The sequence below is a fragment of the Pipistrellus kuhlii genome, unplaced genomic scaffold (genome assembly GCF_014108245.1).
Source record: "Pipistrellus kuhlii isolate mPipKuh1 unplaced genomic scaffold, mPipKuh1.p scaffold_m20_p_9, whole genome shotgun sequence".
Lineage (NCBI taxonomy): Eukaryota > Metazoa > Chordata > Mammalia > Chiroptera > Vespertilionidae > Pipistrellus > Pipistrellus kuhlii.
The window spans coordinates 17,123,268-17,143,969 of record NW_023425595.1 but is presented as its reverse complement, the minus strand read 5'-3'; the positions used below and the strand labels follow the sequence as shown (position 1 = coordinate 17,143,969).

The 20,702-nt window shown below is 36.0% G+C and overlaps 1 protein-coding gene across 1 annotated transcript in view; it reads left to right on the top strand.

The window, feature by feature from the left end:
- The window catches only part of ANO3 (anoctamin 3), a 190,083-nt gene that overhangs the window by 16,715 nt on the left and 152,666 nt on the right, over positions 1-20,702 (top strand). The window lies entirely within an intron of this gene.

Here is a 20,702-nt window from a genome sequence, read left to right as displayed (position 1 = left end):
GACATAACTAGACTTATTGTGGTGATCATTTAGCAATATATACAAATAAAAATCATGTTGTCTAACTAAAACTAATACAATGTTAAATGTCAGTTATAGCTCAATAAAAGAGAGAGGACCTGTATTAAGTATATAAATGCAACTTTATCCCTAAATTTATCCTATAAGCTTCATAGTCAGTATGTGACTACACTTTCTATGTGTCTGCCAGAAGTCAGGAAAGGCTAGTCTAATTTAATTTGAGAACATATTAGAGGTCAGTGCTTATACCCTGGATATTAAAAAGTGGTGTCTGAAATGAATGTTAAGAGTTCCATTGTCTTGGGAGAAAAGATCCGTGGGTGCTTTTGAAAGTGTTTAGTATTTAAGGAAGTTTTGGGAATATTAGATTTATTTTTCATTTCAAATACCTGTGACTTTTCATTGTTTCGGGCTTTGTCTTGCATCACAGCAGAACAAAAGGAAACTGTATTTTAAAGAGATTTATCATTTATTGCAGCAATTTTCTAACTGTGAGCCATACAAAATTTTAAAACATGCAATACCTAACTATTTAGTTAGGGGCACTGACCTCTTTTCCCTTAAATTGTAAAATAAAAAAATAGAACAACCAACACAACAATAGCTGGCTTGTATTAATGCCCTTTCTTGAACCATAAAGATATAGGTTATAAATGGAATTCCATCTTACTGGTCATGTCGCATAATAAGGCTGCAGCCAATTGGTTAATGCTCAGTGCCAGAAATACTTTATATAGAAGTACAGACACCTGATTTTTTTTTAAGTCACTTTGGAACAAAAAGGGTAGGTAATTACAATTATTATTTTTTTTGTAAATCAATCAAAATTATACCTATTTTTCATCAGATCAGCAAAAATATATTTTTGGTGTGCCCCAAAATTTTAGTAATTAGATTATGTGTGCAATGAGATGAAAAAGGTTGAAAATTGCTGCTTTATTATAATAAAACATAATTGCATTTAAGAGAAATGTGACCTAATTACCTTTTACATATAATGATGGTGTAATTGTAATGATTTTGTTGAACCATTGTCATTTGTGCTTCTCTCTTATGATTGTCAGGCAAAAAAGATTAGATATCATTTGCAATAAATATGTTTATTCTTACAGGAAAGCAAAAGGATGGTAATTAGGCTTCTGGTTTCAGTTGCCAACTTTGTGCTTGCTACCCTGGTGACTGAGAATGTAGTATTTCTGAAAATATTATGCCTTCTACTTTAAGTATGCCCTGGGTAGTTCTGTGGAAAGGACTTACATAACTGTCAGTAACTATTCATCTGTAGTCTTTTAAAATTCTATTTCTTTTTGCAATGCCTCCTGTTTCTTTAAGATTTTCATCTCCTCTTCATAGCTTGTTGTTGTTTGGCTCTGTCTGTGGGTGGTGAACCCTGTTCCAGATTTTTGTAAAATAACTCCCACCCCTCCCCACATGTATCCATTAGAATGTTGCAGAGCAGCTGTTAATTCTTTGGACTTAGTGCCTGATTCATGGATGCAGGAGAGTTATTGGAACTGAACATTACTGTCTTCATTTACCATCCCCTCTTTCAAAAGGAGTTTTCAATAGAAGGATGACAATTAAATGTGACCAGATTGAAGCTTCTCTTATTGATTCCCATGGCAGAAATTTCTCATTGACCATGAGCATGGGTCTTAAATCAAATCTCACTTGTATTATTCTCATGATACTGATCCAGGAAGCCACAATCAATCCTTAAACGTTATTTTGTAATGTTTTCTTTGAAATAAAATAATAATTATGAACACTGCGTACCTAGTGCATGTCAAATAGTCTATATTAGGGGTGTCGAACTCAATCAGAGAAGGGGCCAAAATCTAAAATCCAGCCTAAATCGCGGGCCAAATGGTTTACTGAACAGTCATAAATCGTCATTGTGATGGAAACGCAGTGGAGTGCAGTGATGACAGCGCGGTGCGGGCAACATTGCAAGGCCTGGCGGGACTGATTTGGCCCACGGACCTTGTGTTTGACACATGTGGTCTATATAGTTCTGTGTACATGATCTCTAATTCTTATTAACTATATAAGGTGGATTGTGTTTTTCCATCTTTCAGTCATGTAAATTGAAGCTTTGAAAGTTTAAGTAACTTAAGTTTAGATAGTTCTTGATGACCTCTAAAACAGCTATATCTGCCCCTGAAATCCCTCTTGTTCCTTTAAGCAAGACAATTTATCTTAAGTGAATGGCTGGTGGCAAGCAAAGGCTGCAGATTTTTGAGCAGATGGCCTGTGGCAATTATGAAATCATGCCAGCTAGGGCTGACCTAACCAGAGGAATTCCACTACTGATTTTCAATGCATGGACAAATTGTGCTTCGGATATGTGCCTCAGATTATCAGTTCATCTCCTAAGTGAATTATATCTTTAGAGGAAGGAAATGCCTTCTTGTGAATTTCAGTATAACATTACACTGTGTGGGGGGGTTTTGCATATTTTATTAAGCAAATATTACTTAGATTGCTACAGAAACCAATAACATATTTTTACAAATTAACTTGCATGATTTTGATTATTCTCCTATAAGGAAAGGTCTCATGTGCATCCTCTGTTATCCTCAGCACTAATGGATATGTTTAATAAATATTTCCTAAGTGACTAGATAAATGTATGATCTGGAATCTTTTCTGAAGAATCTCACATCTTACTTGGTGGAACTAAAATATGCATGTATCAATCAAGAAAAATCAATGTAACTAAATATGTGTACTACCATGAGTAATGTAATCTGTTAAATATATTTGCTAAGAGAATGAGAAACCTAGGTGGAATGACATAGGAAAAGAATGTGCCATTCCCTTTAAATTTAAATTTGTGAATATCTTAGAGATTAAGTCTCCCATCATCCAGATATGAAAGTTGTGACCTAGAGACATTAAATACATTTCCATAAATCATACTGTTAATGGCAAGACACAAGCTCATCAGGTAATCCATGGGCAAATATTAATTGTTTGATGTCCATTGTTAAGGTCTGTATTAGGATTCTTTTCAGCATTGCCATAACAAAAATAGCACAAACGGGATGGCTTGAATAAAATAAATTGAGACTTCATAGTTATGGAGGCTGGAAGTCTAAGATAAGGTGATGCAGATTTGGTTTCTCCTGAGGCCTCTCTCCTTGGCTTGAAGATGCTGTGTCCTCACATGTACTCTTTTTTTACTGTGTGCATGCATCTTTAGTCTCTCTACCTCTTCTAGGAAGGGCACTGGTCTTATTGGATTAATGCCCCATCCATATGACCCCATTCATTAACATTATTACATCTCTCTAGGCTTTATCTCAAAATGCAACCACATTGGGCTTAGAATTTCTAACTGAATTTTGGCAAACACAATCCTGTCTACTGGAATGCCAAATCTACTCTTTCTGAGGACGTGTCCTGCATTTGTTTTCATATTATTGAGGCAACATACACCCTTTCTTAATGAATTCCTCTTTTCTTCAAGTGTCTGTCAGCTTCAGTTCTCGCTGATAACAAAATTTTCTGATGTTCCTTAATGTAAGTTGTAAAATGAGAAAAAGAGATGAAACCAATTGGCCTAACCTGTCTCTCAAAGGAAAAATATACGATAGGTCTCTGAGAAGACAAGAGATTGCCTAGATTGTCATTTCATAGTTCAAATGCCTACTTTAGGCCCATTCAGTGATGACCAAGACAATCCTTGAAGGCTGCTTTTATACGTAGTAGGGTTTAGTGTATATTCATTTCTAACATTCCTTAGAAGAAGAGCTGGGCTAATATATATTGTTATAAACATCTGCAATATATATTTTTAACCACCTCATTTTGCGCAGTTTCAACATGACAGCCATTTTATGTGTGTCAACATAGCTCCAGAGTCCTGGGTACTCTTCCAAATCCAGCAAGTTTAGAAGAGATTTTTATTTGTCATCTTCCACACAGAATGGGTCTGTTTGCAAACAGTGCCATCGTTGCATGTCTGGCCAGTGTTTGTGCTAGAGATCATTCAGAAACATGTGGCTTTGCATCTTCTCATAGCATTTGAGAACCTCTCTGGTTCAACAGTACACCCTTTGTGATCCTTTCTATCTAATAAAGAAGGAATATGCTAATTGACCCTCATACCATCGCAAAGCTGGCAGCATCCACAGCCAATAAGGAAGTAATATGCTAATTGACTGCCATGCCCTCAAAGATGGCAGCACCCAGTCCCCTCAGCCGTGCCAGGGCACCTGCCTCTGGAGTCCCTCAGTTCTCTCAGCCCCCCTGCTGCACAGGGCCAGCCCAAGGTGCAGGAAAGCCTCCAATGGTGGCTACTCAGCCAACGTCTAAGGCACAGGCCAACCTCAGATGTCAGCTGCTCTGCTGCCTCGGGCTGCCCAAGGCTCAGGTAACCAGGGCCAGCTGCAGCTTGTACTGCCAGCAGTGAAAGTGGCAGTGGCAGCAGCAGAGGTGTGATGGAGCATCATCATCTTCCCTTGGACCCCAGGCAGCCTCCCGGCCCTGAAGGCTCCCAGGTTGTAGATTTTCATGCACCAGGCCTCTAGTATTTAATATTTTTAGTAATCTCTGCAGTAATTCTAAAACGCCATTGCCAAAAGTTTAAAAGGCGTCTCTCTGAATCTTCTCTGTTCATGTCTGCAAGGCTATCATTTAGAGACAGCAAAATCTCTATTGATAATCTGTCATGTTGAAATCCTGAGTTCTACAAGTATTAAATTCTAACTGAGTGAGCAACAAATCCTGGTGACAAAGAACTCTTGTCCAAAAGTGCTGAGAGAGCTCTCTGTGCCCCATAATAGTGAATACAAATATTAATGACAGAAAGCTTGTGGGTTTTGGAAAGGGAGCCAGAAGAATCTATGAGCTGTGACTTCACTACAAGAATTGAAAGGTAGTTCTAACATCAGTTTCTGAATGATGTCTGTATCAAAGTTTATGGCAGGGACCTCAATATGAATAAACCTAATTTAAAATAAAATTATGCATTTTCTAGAAATAAAATTGGCAACATTCAATTCTCTTTATCTTACCTAATTTTGTTTGAAATGTTACCTTTGGTCATTGGCATACGTGAAAGGAAGGAAGGACTGGTAGAAGATGGAAAGAAGAGGAAGAGAGATAGAGAAGGAAAGGGGGAAAGGGGAGAGGAAGAGAACCCTTCTAAAGAATGTGCCTTTGTATGTACTTTATGGTTCAAAAAAGCACAAAGATCTATAATCATGATGTAGGCTATTTTTTCTCCCTTTCTATTCACAGAAAATAACTTCTTGTTTATTGTTCTCTTTTAAATCAGGTAAGTATGGCACTAAAGTAACAGAATAGTTTTTCAAATGATGCGTGTGTGTGTGTGTGTGTGTGTGTGTGTGTGTGTGTGCATGCGCGTGCGAGTGCATGTTGGAAGTGTGGAGGAGTGATAGTAAAGGTGGCAAAGGAAGCAGAAGCCTAATCTGAAATATCAGGTTTCAGAAAGGAATCTAGGAAATCTTTCAAAACTGTGCTATCTGGATACATTTGAATGTCAAACTATACAATTTGCCTTTGGCATTTTCTAATTTTTGGTTTCTTCCTCTTCTCTCACGTCTTCCTCCTCCTTTAAAAAAATGTTTCCATTTGAGAGCTCTGAGGATAACATGTATAACATAAAGCTGATTTTTTTTAATGCTTTGATATTTTTAAAATATATTTTTATTGATTTTGTACAGAGAGGAAGGGAGAGAGATAGAGAGTTAGAAACATCGATGAGAGAGAGTCATCCATCAGCTGCCTCTTGCACACCCCCTACTGGGGATATGCCCGCAACCAAGGTACATGCCCTTGACCAGAATAGAACCCGGGACCCTTTAGTCCCCAAGCCAACGCTCTATCCATTGAGCCAAACCGGTCTCGGCTGCTTTGATATTTTTTAATAAGAAGCGACAATACATTGTCAATTAGAAGGATGTGTGTGGTTTTTTTTATTATTATTACTCTTTAATTTTTGTTTGTTTTAAACAGTTGACCAAATGCCCCTGGCAACCTTTAAGATACTCCTCCAATATTAGTTCTTAATTTCAATAGGGTCTGATTTTGTTTCTTAACAATCTTAATTTCTGCACTCAACACAATTTCTTTCTCTAACTTTGTCCTCATTTTCTTGTCATATCCCTGAATAAAAAAGCATCTTCTTCCATTTTCTCTTCAAACAATATTGCCTACTCTCTTGCTTACTGTTGTTTTCTAAATTGAAATTATCCTACTTTGGTGCATCACAGAATCATTATGTGGGAGTTATCCTTGGATGATGAAGCCAATTTCAGTTTATGAACATCGTTTTACCTCCTGTGCCCTGATGATTGCCCAGAGAGAAAATGAAACAGAACAGATGAACCCCCTCTTCATCCTTCCTCTGGCTCTATGTACTCAGGCTACTCTTTGATGTAAGGGATAAGTCTACTTGTGGATGAATATTAACTTGTTCTATTTAGAACAGCATATGCACTAGGGATAACTGAAACCCTTAAAAATGGCTTGATGGCTAGCTTTTCTGTTCTCTTCATATGAAAAGTCAGACCTAGATAAATGAACTTAAAGAAATAAATGTTTGTGTGGGGTTTTTTTGTTTGTTTTTTTTATAAAAGAGGTTGCTATGCATTTATAAAGTGTCATCAATGGCCCTGAATGGTGTGGTTAAGGTGATTGAACATCATCCATGCACCAAAAGGTCACTGAACTAATTCTAGGTCAGGGCACAGATTGTAGGCTGGATCCTCAGTAGGGGTTGTAGATAAGGCAGGTGATTGATCTTTCACATTAATGTTTCTCTCTCCCCTTTCCTTTATCTTGAAAATCAATAAACATGTATGAAAAAAATATAAAGTATCATCAATGGATACATTTTCCTTTTAATTTACTTAATTATACTTTTTATACAATTTCAATTACATTTTTATTCATCAAATACTGGTTGATTTTATACAAGGCATCAGACAATATTCTAATTCCAGCAATAAACAGAACCAGTAAATTTTTTTATTTCAGGGAGTTGATACTCTACTGGGAGATAGAGATAATATGAATGAGAAAATGCAAAATGTATCAAACAAATGGTGACTGGTCCCAAATACGAAACTAAAGAAGGAAAATGAGCCATAAAGTAGCATAATCATAGTTGAAAATTAATTAACTAATTAATTTATTTTAATCCTTCCACCCTCTCAAACTCTCCCCCACCATAGCTGCCTTCCTGTTCTCTCTCTATGAGTTGTCTCTATTTTGCTTGGTAGTTCAGTTTGTTCATTAAATTCCACATATGATGAAATTATATGGCACTTCTCTTTTTTTCTGACTGACTTATTTCACTTAGTATAATGTTCTCCAGGTCCTTCCATACTGTAGCAAAGGATAAGATTCCCTTCTTTTTTACTGCTGAGTAGTATTCCATTGTGTAAATGTACCACAACTTTCTTATCCCCTCATCTACTGATAGGCACTTGAGCTGATTCCAAACCTTGGCTCTCCTAAATAACACTGCAGTGAAATTAGGGTTCATATATTCTTTCAAATTAGTGTTTGGAGTTTCTTTGGATAAATTCTCCAAAGTGGAATCACTGAGTCATAAGGCAGTTCCATTTTTAATTTCTTTTTACACATTTTTAATTTTTTGAGATAGCTCCATACTGCTGCCACAGTGGCTGCACCAATCTTCATTCCTACTGACAGTGCAGGAGGGTTCCCTTTTATCACATCCTTGCCAACTCGTTGTTTGTTGGTTTATTGATGATAGTTATTCTAACAGGTGTGAGCAGATATCTCATTGTGGTTTTATTTTCATTTCCCTGATGATTAGTGATACTGGGAATATTATCATATGTCTGTTAGCCATCTGTATGTCCTATTTGGAGAAGTATATATTCAGGTCTTTTGTCTACTTTTTACTTGGGATTGTTTGTTTGTTTGGCGTTGAGTTTTATAAGTTAATTGTAAATTTTGCATATTAATCCCTTATCAGATATCTCATGGACAAACATGTTTTCCCATCCAGTAGGTTGCCTTTTAATTTTGTTGGTGGTTTCCTTTGTTGTGCAAAAACTCTTTAGATAGATATAGCCCTAGTTGTTTGTTTTTTATTTTGTTTTCCTTGCTCAAGGAGATATAACAGAGAAAAATATATTGCTATGAGAAATGTCCAAGATTTTACAACCTATGTTCTCTTCTAGGATTTTTGTGGTTTTGATCTAACATTTAAGTCTTTTAGAATTTGTGGATATTGTACCATCCTTGCATTCCCACAATAAATTCCACTTGGTCATGCTGAATGATCTTTTTAATGTATTATGGTACTTGGTTTGCTAATATTTTGTTGAGGATTTTATTTTTTTATTTTTTAAAATATATTTTATTGATTTTTTATAGAGAGGAAGGGAGAGGTAGAGAGAGTTAGAAACATCAATGAGAGAGAAACGTTCATCAGCTGCCTCCTGCACAACCCCAACCAGGGATGTGCTCACAACCAAGGTACATGCCCTTGAGCAGAATTGAACCTGGGACCCTTGAGTCCGCAGGCCAACATGAGCCAAATTCTACAGGGCTTTGTTGAGGATTTTAGCATCTATGTTCATCAGGGATATTGGCCTATAATTTTCTTTCTATATCTTATTTTTATCTGGTTTTAGAATAAGAATAATGCTGGACTTGTAATATGAACTTGAAAGTCTTCCTTCCTCTTGAATTTTTTTGGAATAGTTTGAGAAATATAGGTATTAGTTTTTCTTCTTTATTTTATTTATTTATTTACTTATTTGTGTGTGTGTGTGTATGTGTTTGGTAAAATTTACCTGTAAAATCATCTGGTATAGGACTTTTGTTTGTAGGAAATTTTTTTATTACTATTTCAGTTTCACTAGTGTAATTTGTCTATTCAGATTATCTACTTCTTTCTGATTTAGTTTTGGACAGTTGTATGTTTCTAGGAATTTACATATTTTAATGTCTCTGGTCATAGTGCCTCTTGACACTGCTTATGACCCTCATTGAGAGAAGGCCATAAAGGGGGATTAAATCATGAACAAACATATAAATATTTAAATATGCTTTCATGTGCATGCATTCTGTACACCCAAATCTTTCTATATAACTTCTTTCTTATAATTTTTTTGTAGTATTCTGAACTTTAAGCTTTACCCAAATAGAGTAATTTTGGAACATTCTGTACAATGTTATCAGAAAGGAATATTGGGGAACATTTTTTATTTGAGAAGAGTTAAATTTCAAGAAAAACCTATAGGTGTTTTATATTATTTAGAATGCAAATTCAGTGCTTAATGACAACCCCCACATAATTTCTTTCTAGGCAATGAAACTTTAGGGTAACTTTGTTTGTAAGTTGTAAACTCGTGTATATTGATTTATTTTCTATTTCCATGGCAAAAAGATTAAGACAGAGTCAGAGATATACTAGCACTACTCCAAATAGAAATCCACCCCCTACCCCCCACTTATTAGAGGAAACAAAGCATAGAAACAAAATGGTACAACAAGGTATAAAAGCATGTACTGAGACAGCCTACGTTCAATTTCCAGCTCTACCACTCACCCTGTGGTCTTGGGCTAACTTAAACTCTCAGTGCCTCTGAATATAATGTAAATATTAACATCTTACCCATCTTGTAAGGATTTTGTGAAATTTAAATGTGAACAAAATATAGCTATGTGATTGAATAAATAAATGTCTCAAAGGACTGATACATAATTAGCACAATGTATGGCGTGGTTTTTTAAATTATATTTCTCCAACCTTAACCAAGCTGACCTGCTTATTTTCAAATGGGCACTATGCAAATTGATAATTATAGATACCATTCTTTATAGATACCCTGTGAACTTTGACTACCATTGGAAAAGAAATTTCTGATTCCTATTAATAGTCATACTCTATAATCATAAATATGTATTAAGTCACACATGTTTGCTAATTTTGTCTAAAAGTTGAATATCTCAAAATACTTTTTATAGTGCTTTATCTTTTCATTATTCATAGTGAAAAGGTATTTTTTTCTTACGTAAAAGGCTCTTCGGAACATTGAATTCTGTTTTGTATGTGCTCTGCATAATTCTAGAATTTAAAAGAGTTTTATAATATACTTTCTTATTATAATGAAAAGGCAGTATATGCTTCTGCTGCCTAACTCAAGTATGTACTAAGCTATTTTGGGAAGCTCAGTGTGTGTGTAATGTTGGGAAACAGTGAGTGTTACACTCAAAAGCAGATATAAAAGTTAAATAAGAAGGAAAAAAGAAGGCAATCAATAATCAATAAACCACTCACTATCTCCTGTCTTAGGGTGGTTTTTGTTAAGTGTCTTCAAACTGTTCAAATCCATAGTAAGTGGTTTTGTGGTTGGCAGAATAGTCTGCCAAGCTCTTGGGATATCAGTAGGAGTGTCTTTAAAACTTCTTTTTGTGAAGCTTTATAGAACTATGCACTCAGATTAGGCCCTAAGTTTTTTTTAGTGTTGGATGGATATCAAGGTATGGATAATTCAAAAGAGGATTTTTGGTGTGGTTGTGTACAGTGTGAATTACAAGTAGGAGAGAATGACAGGCAAAAAAGTGAGAGACACATTGAGCAGGTTATTACAATAAGGTTATAAAAGTGCTAATGAGGTAAGAAAGAGATCCAAAGACCTACTGGGAAACTGTCTTTACCTTGAATTTTGTAGGAATTGGCATTATGCTCTGTGTATGTGTATGTGGGGGGGCAGGGGGGTAGTAGTATGGGGAAGAGGAAAGAAAGAGAGAGAGAGACTAAATTAATTGCAAAGGTTAGGTGATTTGTAATCCCTCTTTAAACTGTGAACTGGTTTCTTTTGACCTGGGCTCAATCCCTATTTCTGTTACACACTAACTCTATAACCTTGGATAATGATGACTCTACCTCATCATTAAAATGGGAACCAAGACATTCAACCAAATGCATTATTTGGCAATTTAAAACCATGCAAAATACTTTGTAAATTTTAAAACTAGTTAAGTAAAAAGGAAGGAATCCATTATATATATATATATATATATATATATATATATATATATATATTGAATTATGAAAATTTGCCTTAGAACTCCACTGAAAGTACTTGAAACTTTTTTCCCCCAAACTTATTCATTACTTCCCATTTAAGTTATTTTCTAGGATTAAACACAATAAGGATAAACATAATTATATTCTTGCTATTCTTCCCGTATTGTTTTTAAATTTATTTTTGTTGATTTCAGAGAGGAAGGGAGAGGTAGAAAAATCAATTATGAGAGAGAATCATTGATCAGTTGCCTCCAGTATGCTCCCTACTGGGGATCAAGCCCACAACCCAGGCATGTGCCCTTGACCGGAATCAAACCTGGGACTCTTCAGCCCACAGGCTCACGCCTTATCAACTGAGCCAAATCGGCTAGGGCCATATTAATTTCCACAGTGATTGGACAAGTTTTCTAGGCTAAAAGTGGTATGTAATGTTACCAGTTTCTCAGCTATCTCATCAGATCTGGGTTTTGGTGTTTTTTGAATGTTTATTTGATTTTGTTATTAGAATCCTCAATGCTTTAATTTGTATGCTTTTGATTGAACAGTTTTTGCTAATTAAAAAAAACAAACATGTGATGTAGAATATCTACCATATCTGGAATTGGAAAAAAAAATCAAAACATTGAAATAGCAAAGGATCTGAAGATTACTCTAAGTGCGTTATTTGTTTCAGTCACTGGAAATGAAGTTCTCTGGAGACACATTGTAAAATGTTAAAATGATTTTTTTGTTCAGTCCCTTGTGGATTATAACACCTTCAACTTATCTCTTACATTCTATATTCCTTGGTTGGTTTCAGCTCTAAAGTGGTGAAGAAAACCTCTTCTCTGTAATGTTTCTCAATTGTTATGAGGATGGGTGAAAAAGCCCTTGAGAATAAAAGATGCTGTACAACAGTATTGTGTTGCATAAGAGGCTTGTGATAAAGCCCTGCAGAATTCAATAAATATTTAGGAAAAGAGCATTCTAAAAATACCCGGGTGCAGTCCCAAGTGGAAGCTCCGGCTTACAATCCATTAAGGAAGAGTATACCCAGACTCACATTCTACTCAGGGTTCCGTGCACAGTAAAAGTTTGAAAGCCAAATGGTGTTGTCATTTTTAAAGAAATCTAGAGTGAGTTTGTTCAGTAAAATAAAGAACTCTCAGCCAGTGTATAACCAGGGGGACGGGCTTTGCATTTTCAAAAGACTTCTGTGAGTTTGGAGAGAAATGGAGGGAAAAGCTGGAAAGAGGTAAAATAAATTCCTTGTGTATGGGCAATATTTCATGACTTAAAAAACATGACCCAAAGCAAAGTTAACAAAATATTAATGTTTATCAACTAGGAAATTTTACATGATGGGTGGATGTTCGCTGTATTATACTCTATTTTTTTGTATATCTGATATAATTTATAATTTTAATAGATTTTTCAAGTAAGATCATGTGGTATGTTGCAGCATGGATGACTGTTGTTGGGACTCTGTGAAAGTGACTGAGGAAGGCATGAATGAAACATAAGTAAAGCTTTCATTATCTGGTAGAGAGGGAGGCCTTCCTCAGAGAACCAGGCAGGATATGTTCTGCAGAACCCCAGGAATGCTCTTCTTGTGGATTATCCTGAGACTGTGTACCCTGATGTGTCCTAATCATCAGCCTTTGGAGGAGAGAGAGAGAGAGAGAGAGAGAGAGAGAGAGAGAGAGAGAGAGAGAGAGAGAGAGAGAGAGAGAGGATCACAAAGAGCCGATGTGTCATTAAGAAACTGAAGTGAACTAACCAAAAAGGATTGGTTTCATGAATGTGGTAACTTTTGAGCTCATTCTAGGAAGATGATTAGAATTTGGGGAGGGGGGCAGGTACAGAAGGGAGATAGGCCATTCTAGGCAGAGGGACTGGTAAAGGCTAAGTCATAGAGTTGAGAATATATGGTATGTGTACATTACTCCAGCTCAGGTTTCTCCAATCCAGACAGTTACCTGGAAGAATTCAAAATCTGTAGAGAAGAAACTGTGTCCAGTCACATTCTATGCTCTCCTCTGGAGCCCAGTCTCACCTTCCATCCACCAGTTTCTTTCTGTGAGCTACAATGAGTCTTTTTGCACTAAAGTCTTCAAACGATAGATATTACTTCTAGGGTCATTTGCCTTTGCAAACAGGACCTTCCATGAGGGTGCTTTGAATGACAGAGCACCCTCACCAGAATAACCTTTCTAAAGCAACACCCCCTTCATTTAAGAGGCTTCAGTTATCTCCCATCAAACACACAAGTGAAACTCCACAGCATGACTTTCACCCCCTAATTATCTGCATCCTTCCACCAAGTTCTCTCCTCTCCAAGTGCTACAGCCACCCTGAGCACCTGCATTTTCTTTTGTCTTCCTGAGAGGCACTTAATGCTGGAGCCCAGGATGCAGATGCAAATGGAGCTCAATTACAGGCTTCACCATTTACTAGCAGTTTTAATTTTAGGCAAAATTGTTTCCTCGGGGATCTTTGGTTCTTCGTTTGCAAATGAGATAAAAAATAGTGTTCAGAGTGATTATTGTATTTAAATGAAGTAGATGTAAAGTGCTTAGGAGATTTTCTAGTGATATCAAACTCTCAACAAGGTTATTTCCTTTTGGTCTCATTCATTTTTGAATGGAGCCCTCTACTTTTGTTGACCTTTGAATGGATTCAGTCAGTCCTTCCCCTTTCTCTCCTGTCCTTATAACCCAAGCACATCATATATATGTAATTGGGATGACATTGGTTAGTCAGATTATATAGGTTTCATGTGTACAATTATAGGATATATCATCTGTATATTGCATTGTGTGCCCACCACCCAGAGTCAAATCTTCCATCACCAAAAATTTGACCCCTATTCTTAATGGGTTTACCTGATACATGTTATTTGCCCTTAATACTGGAAATGAGACATTTTCCTAGTCTCTTCTTTTGTGTTTCTCCTCTTCATGGTATCAATTGCCTTCCTGGAATCTGAGATATGTTATATGGCTTCTGGGTTTAAATTATTTACTTCCTGTAGTCTGCAAAGGCCAAACTCATGATTTAGGAAGGCTGAAAAAAATGCATACAATTCTGCTAACCACGTAGAGGTTGAATAACTTCCTCATCTTTGTTACTTTGTACTTAATGCCACAGTGACACCCTTGTGGTGAGTTCTATGTTTCTCCAAATAGTTAATTCTGCAAAGCAGATATTATTTTGCATTTGTGCTCTTAATCCGGGGCATTAACCCAGCAGTTAAAGAAACTTTAATATTCAAGATCATCAGGAGAAATAATTTCTGCTTTTTACTGGTTATGAGCTTACAGTGGGTTACTGGGGCACTTTCATAATCAAATCTTAATTCTAAGGAAGCACTCAACTGATCATGTAACCCAGCACAGACATAAGGCAAGTCCATGTGTACAGGGCATGAAAAAAAATGACAGCATGCAAAAGGAAGAGATTATTCTGAAAAACACTCTAATTTATTTTTGGTGTTCTGAAAATGCAAAACAATTCTGAAAAAAATCATTTTGAAATAAAAATCACTTATAACAAATGTTAGCATACTTATGTTGCATAATATATGGACCTTGACCAAAGATGTATATGTGTGTATATATATATATATATATATATATATATATATATATATATATATATATATATATATTTGAGAGTTTCAAATATATTGTCAACATAAAAAATGTCCAAACCTGGAGAGATTTTTTTTATGAGTTTATTTGAGCCAAATTGACAACAATTGCAGGGAAGCAAAATCTCAACAGATTGTGAAAATGCTCAAGAATGGCAGTTTTGCAGCTTACTGAATGTACATTACAATCAAACAAGGAGAAGTAGATAGGGGCAGAAATGGAATATTGGGGACCAGCTAGAATTGTAAGAAATAATAACCATGCTCTGTTAAACACGTTTGTTCTAATTCATGTTTTGTTAAACAAGTTTTATTCTAATTAATGAAGGCACAATTCTAACAGACTGGGAGTTGCATGTGGGACTTGAAAGCCCTCCTCAAAATGCATCCCATCCTCTCCATCCAGGAGCTGCCTATTATCATGGAAAGATTAGCAACTTTGTTGAAGAAACCAGACCCCCAGCCTTTTGCATATCCATAAGCCTTTACAATATCCAGGCTGCTTTACCTAGAAACTGCCCATTTGGCATACCATTTGTCTAGTTTCCCATGTAATCTTTGTCCATCTACCCAATATAAACAGTTGGATTATGGTGGGGTTGGGGGGCAGAGCCGCTGCTCTCCTATACTGCTGGCAGTATTGGAATAAATGCTCATGTATGGTTCGACCCTGTCTCTGTTTAATTGGCTCAAGTAGTGACAGGCAGTATGGATTCATTGATTGTCCAGTTACTATGTAAGGGGGATTACATGAAATCCACTGGTGGTAGATTAGGGAGGCGGAAGAAAGCAAATCAGGAAATTTCTGAGATTGGATAAAGAGTGGGTATAGAATAGATAATACATTGGTGGGTATAGAATAGATAATACATTGGTGGGTATAGAATAGATAATACTTAACATTTATAATATATAGAGATGGTATTTGGGGTAAAAGATAACAATGAGGTGTTCTGTGGTCTGGTGCTTTGGTGCTATGGGTGTACTCTGAGAGTCTGTTAAAAATGGATTTCTCTGACATTCCAAAGGCTTATTATCTTAGATGCAAAAAAGGCAATAGACAGGCTTTATCAAGTAATTTTTCAAAATAATGAGTAAAGTGGACACTTCCCAAAATAAGTGATTGATGCTGAAAATTGGAAGTGTTTTAATTGGAAAATCAATGAAATAAATTATGTATATATCTGTTAATATAATCTCAAAAACAAATATTTCCTTAAATTGTCATTTAAATTTTTTAAAAAAATTACATAGATGAAAGTTATTGTGAAGATCTCATGGGATTTAAAGAAATACAAATCTGCCTAAATTGGTTTGGCTCAGTAGATAGAGCATCGAGCCTGCAGACTGAAAGGTCCCGGGTTTCATTCCAGTCAAGGGCATGTACCTTGGTTGCGGGCACATCACCAGTGGGGGGTGTGCAAGAGGCAGTTCATCGATGATTCTCTCTCATCGATGTTTCTAATTCTCTATCCCTCTCTCTTCCTCTCTGTGAAAAATCAATAAAATATATTTTTAAAAATAAAAAAGAAATACAAATCTAGATTGGAACATCAGGATCAGTTCAACTATTTCTGTGAACACCATACATTGAGCAAAACTGGCTCAGGCCTGTGAAGCTATATTTTAAGGGTGTGACTGGCCCTTGGGGTACTGAAATCTGCATAAATTCTGTGGAGGAAAGGAGCCACATGCTAACCTGACAAGCACAGGAGAGGCCTGCATGGCAGTCTTGCAAACTCAGAGACCTAAAATGACCACAAAAGATGGTTTGAAAATTAAATATTTAACAACAAACAGGTTATAGTTATAGTGGGTAATCATGTCCTAGGCTGATATTTTCCATGACAAAGATCAGCTTAGATCTTCTTTACTGAGCCCCTTTGCCTTTCTGCCTTTTTGCCTCTAAGATAACATGTCTGTGAGATGTCTGGTTAACTTATAACTTCCTTTTGTACCCCGGACCCTTCAAGGCACAACAAATGACACCTGGGCATTCCCTCATTGTTATTGTTATCAAGTTAATTGTCAACTGTTAATTACGTTAGAGTATCCTGTATCCATCTCTGTAAGAGAAGCACATGTCCATCATTTCACTTTTTGCCCTATCCCAGAGGTTTCCTCACTTTGCTTTATCCCACCTCCCTAATCTATCACCAATGAATTTCATGTAACTCACCTACGTCCCTTTCCTTTGATTGCAATGTATAAATATAGATGTAACCCTCCATTCTCCAGAGAATTATCTCGATTCATTGAGATTCTGCTTCTTGGCATACATCTACAGTTTGGCTCAAATAAACTCACAAAACTTCTTTACAGGTTTTAATGTTTTTTGTGTTTTTGCTTTTGCTTTTGTTTTTGTTAACAATGCAAAGCACTGAGCAGGCTACTATATAGAAAATGAACAATCCTCTATGGTCCCTGACCTCAAAGGGCCAAGTCCAGTGATAGAGATATAGCTTGCTCACACAGATTATAATGCACGTATAAATTACTATTATTCATTAAACAGATTAAGTGCTATAATATTCAGAAGAAAGAGACTTTACTTTTAAGGGCAAAATAAATAAAGATTATATAAACGCATGGATATTTATGGTTGCACTATTGGGTATATTAACCAACAGCAGCACAGACAGAACCACATTCCTCTTTAGTCTGAACTTAAAACCTGGTCTACTTTGCTCCTTATTTACCTCTAATGTCATACATGGACTCAGAAAAATCTCCTTATATTTCTGAAAATGAATGTTGTAGGCAGTCACTACTGTCCCAGACACCAGGAGTCCTTTTTAAAGAGATTCATAAAACAGAATATTTTACTTGTGTGCTTTACAATGAGAATGGCGAGAACACTCTTAATTCACCCTACAATCCCGTGGCAGCCATGAGCTATATTCACTCATGGGTGATGAGTCCTGCTTTGGCACTATGTTTCCCAAGGTGCCATAAAAGCAGGAAGAGGAAATAAAGGAAGTTGTGTCTGGTTGAGTCACACGTATTTGCAAATTGTCATCCTATTATCCCAGACTACCTTTACCACAGGAACTTAAGATATCTCTTCAAGTTTTTTAACTAGAGAAAATAATTAAATTATACAGTTTATTTTTTAAGTCCTAGATAGAAATATTTCAAGGCAAATATGACATGTATTTTGGGGAAAACTATCATCTGAAGGTGGCTTAAATGCAATTCCTAGAAGTTGTTTAATATTTTCAATTTCAGTATAATTGCTGTCTATTTTTCAGGGGAAAAAATATTCTTTTAACCAGTTTAAATGTCATTTAATAAATATAATATGAAATTAACTTCTTACTTTAGGAGAAAGCATTAATGTCATATACTGTACTTATATACCCCTTTCAAATCTTTTAGTTGGTGTTGTTGTTATTTCCTTTAAAAATTGAACAAAGGGACTGCGTTGGTGGAGAGAATTTACCCACAATGGCTCCGGCCCAAATCCTCTTACATTTACTGGCAGCTTTACAGTAGAAGAGGTTTAATTTGAAAAGAGATTAAAGTGGAGACAAAAATAAGCAGAAGCAATTTTAAAATAAAGGCCTCCAGACTTCTTTAGAAACAGCATGACAAACATTAACTACTGAAGTTAACCATAGACTATTACAATATTGGAATTGAAATGGTCCAGAACTTGGAATTTAATTGAAATTTAATGTTAGAGTAACCTCATGACTTGGAATTTTTTTTTTCTTCTTGATAATATGCAGTACCCTTCCTCAGAATTGTTGATGACTATTATGGTCCAGCAAATTTGTTTTGATTTGGGCAAAATTGTTTATGATTTAGAGGAGTAATTTCTTTCATTCTGAAAGCACACTTTTAACCCCACTATACACATTTGTGGTCATAAAGAAGTAGCCACAAGTAACAAGGCAGAGCCAGACTGATTATAACTGTATAATCATTGGATCCAAGCTGCCTGTCACTACTTCTGCAAATTAAAGAGAGACAGAGTTGAATCATTATGAGCATTTATTCTAAAGCTACCAGCAGTGTGGGAGAGCAGTAGGTCATCCACAAAAATCTGCTCTGCACCTCCAGCTGCTTATATTGGGTAGAAGGATAAAGATTCCATGGAGAAATAGGCAAAAGTTATGCAAAATGGGCAGTTAACAGGTCATGGGGGCTGGAGATATTTGCAAAGGTCTGCAAGTATGCAAAGGCTGGGGGTCTTCAAAGGGCTGGAAATTCTGGTTTCTGAAACAAGGTTGTTAATCTTTCCCTGATAATAAGCAGCTCCAAATTGGAAGAATGGGCTGCATTTCCAGGTGAGCTCCTAGCCAAGTTAGAATGTGACTTCTTTAATTAGAATGAAACAGTCACGATTAACAGAGCATGAGTAATATTTCTTACAATTTTAGCTGGTTCCCAATATTCTATTTCTGCCTCTATCATGACCAAATACTCTTTGGGGCAGGTGTAAGAGAAGAAATGTGTGTGTGTGTGTGTGTGTGTGTGTGTGTGTGTGTGTGTGTGTTTGGAATTCATATAAGCTACGTTAAGGCCTTTATATTTCCAGGTTTACTTAGAATCTCTTTAGAATTTCTTGGATATTCCTAGAATTGCTCTAAGGCTACTGTACCAGTTGGCATATGGAAACATACCACAGGCTTGATCTGATCGGAATTTCTAGAAGATCATATTTCTTTTTGACTTATTCATTTACATAACAGTGTGTACTCACTTATGGACCCTTATGGACCCTAACTGAAAATGCTAAACTCAGAGCGTCTTTTGCTATACCCTGAACTGGGTTTGTGACCTACCCTGAATTCAGAGTCATCTGTTTGACCAGTGCTGCCTCTTTGACTGCAAAGGGCCTGTAATCCATTCCTTGAGCTAAAAAAAAGAGAAAGGAAACTGACACTGAAAATGTATATCTGAATCAGGAGTTATGAGTATAGTTTCTGCTGAAGGAGACAAAACAGCTAGTGGGCTCCTTTTGAATCTGCTCAACTTTGCATTTTTTTACTTTTCATTGTTCACATTGCAAAAAGTGGCACTTCTTTATCCACCAGCTCATTTTCTTTCCAAGGAATAGAAAAGAAAATTCTAGGGCATTTTTTGTTCCTTTGTGTGGCACTTCGGAAGAAAAACTACCAAGAACTAATGATTCCTTGGGAAACAGTGAAATAAAGGCACATGTTCTCTTTTTCTTTATCTTTGAACTGGATGTTAAATCTCTGCACAACATGAGTGACTTTGAAATCATTCTTTTCTACAATGTCAATCTGTCAATTTTGAATACATTATTCATTCTATGATGACAAGATTAGAACATTTATAATCAGGTAGCTTTTAAAAGAAAATTAGGAGGCGATGAAACTCCCTGGAGGTTTTTGACATTACACTTTGCCTGAATTAAATGAATTATTCTCATATATAATGATTGAAGTGCTCAGCATTGATTTTATGTAGGTTAGCAATTGTTTTCTTATTGATTTCCATTTTATGTAACAGATGCTTTTGCTCTAGATACTCTAATAATATTCTTGATAAGATTATTCAAACTATTTTTCTTATATAAAAATATCTATAGATGTGTATACTGGTAAAAACTTTTTTGTTATCCCTTAGGCGTTATTTGAATGATCTTATGTCTCTTCAGTAGATAAGCTCCAATAATGCTGCTGAGCTAGTCAAATACTGTGAGCATAGAATTCCTGAAGATTTGTAAGAAATTTATTTTGTTGAAACAAAGATTTAGCTGAGACCCAGGAGATTTATTTTCAAATCTTAACTATTTCTTTCATGAGGAAAGAAATGTAGAGAAGAAAACATTCTGGCAAAATAACAGCATTTTGTTGTTTTGGTTTTATCTAACTAGGGCCTTGGCCTAAAAAATCCTAGGTGAAAGCATCGGCTCCACTGAACTGGGCTCTGCTTGAATGGAATGAAAGTATCCATTTCCTAAAAGCTTACCATAGCCTCTTTGCCTTGGAAGTGGAATAGAGTTTTGCAGATAAGCTGCCAGGCAGT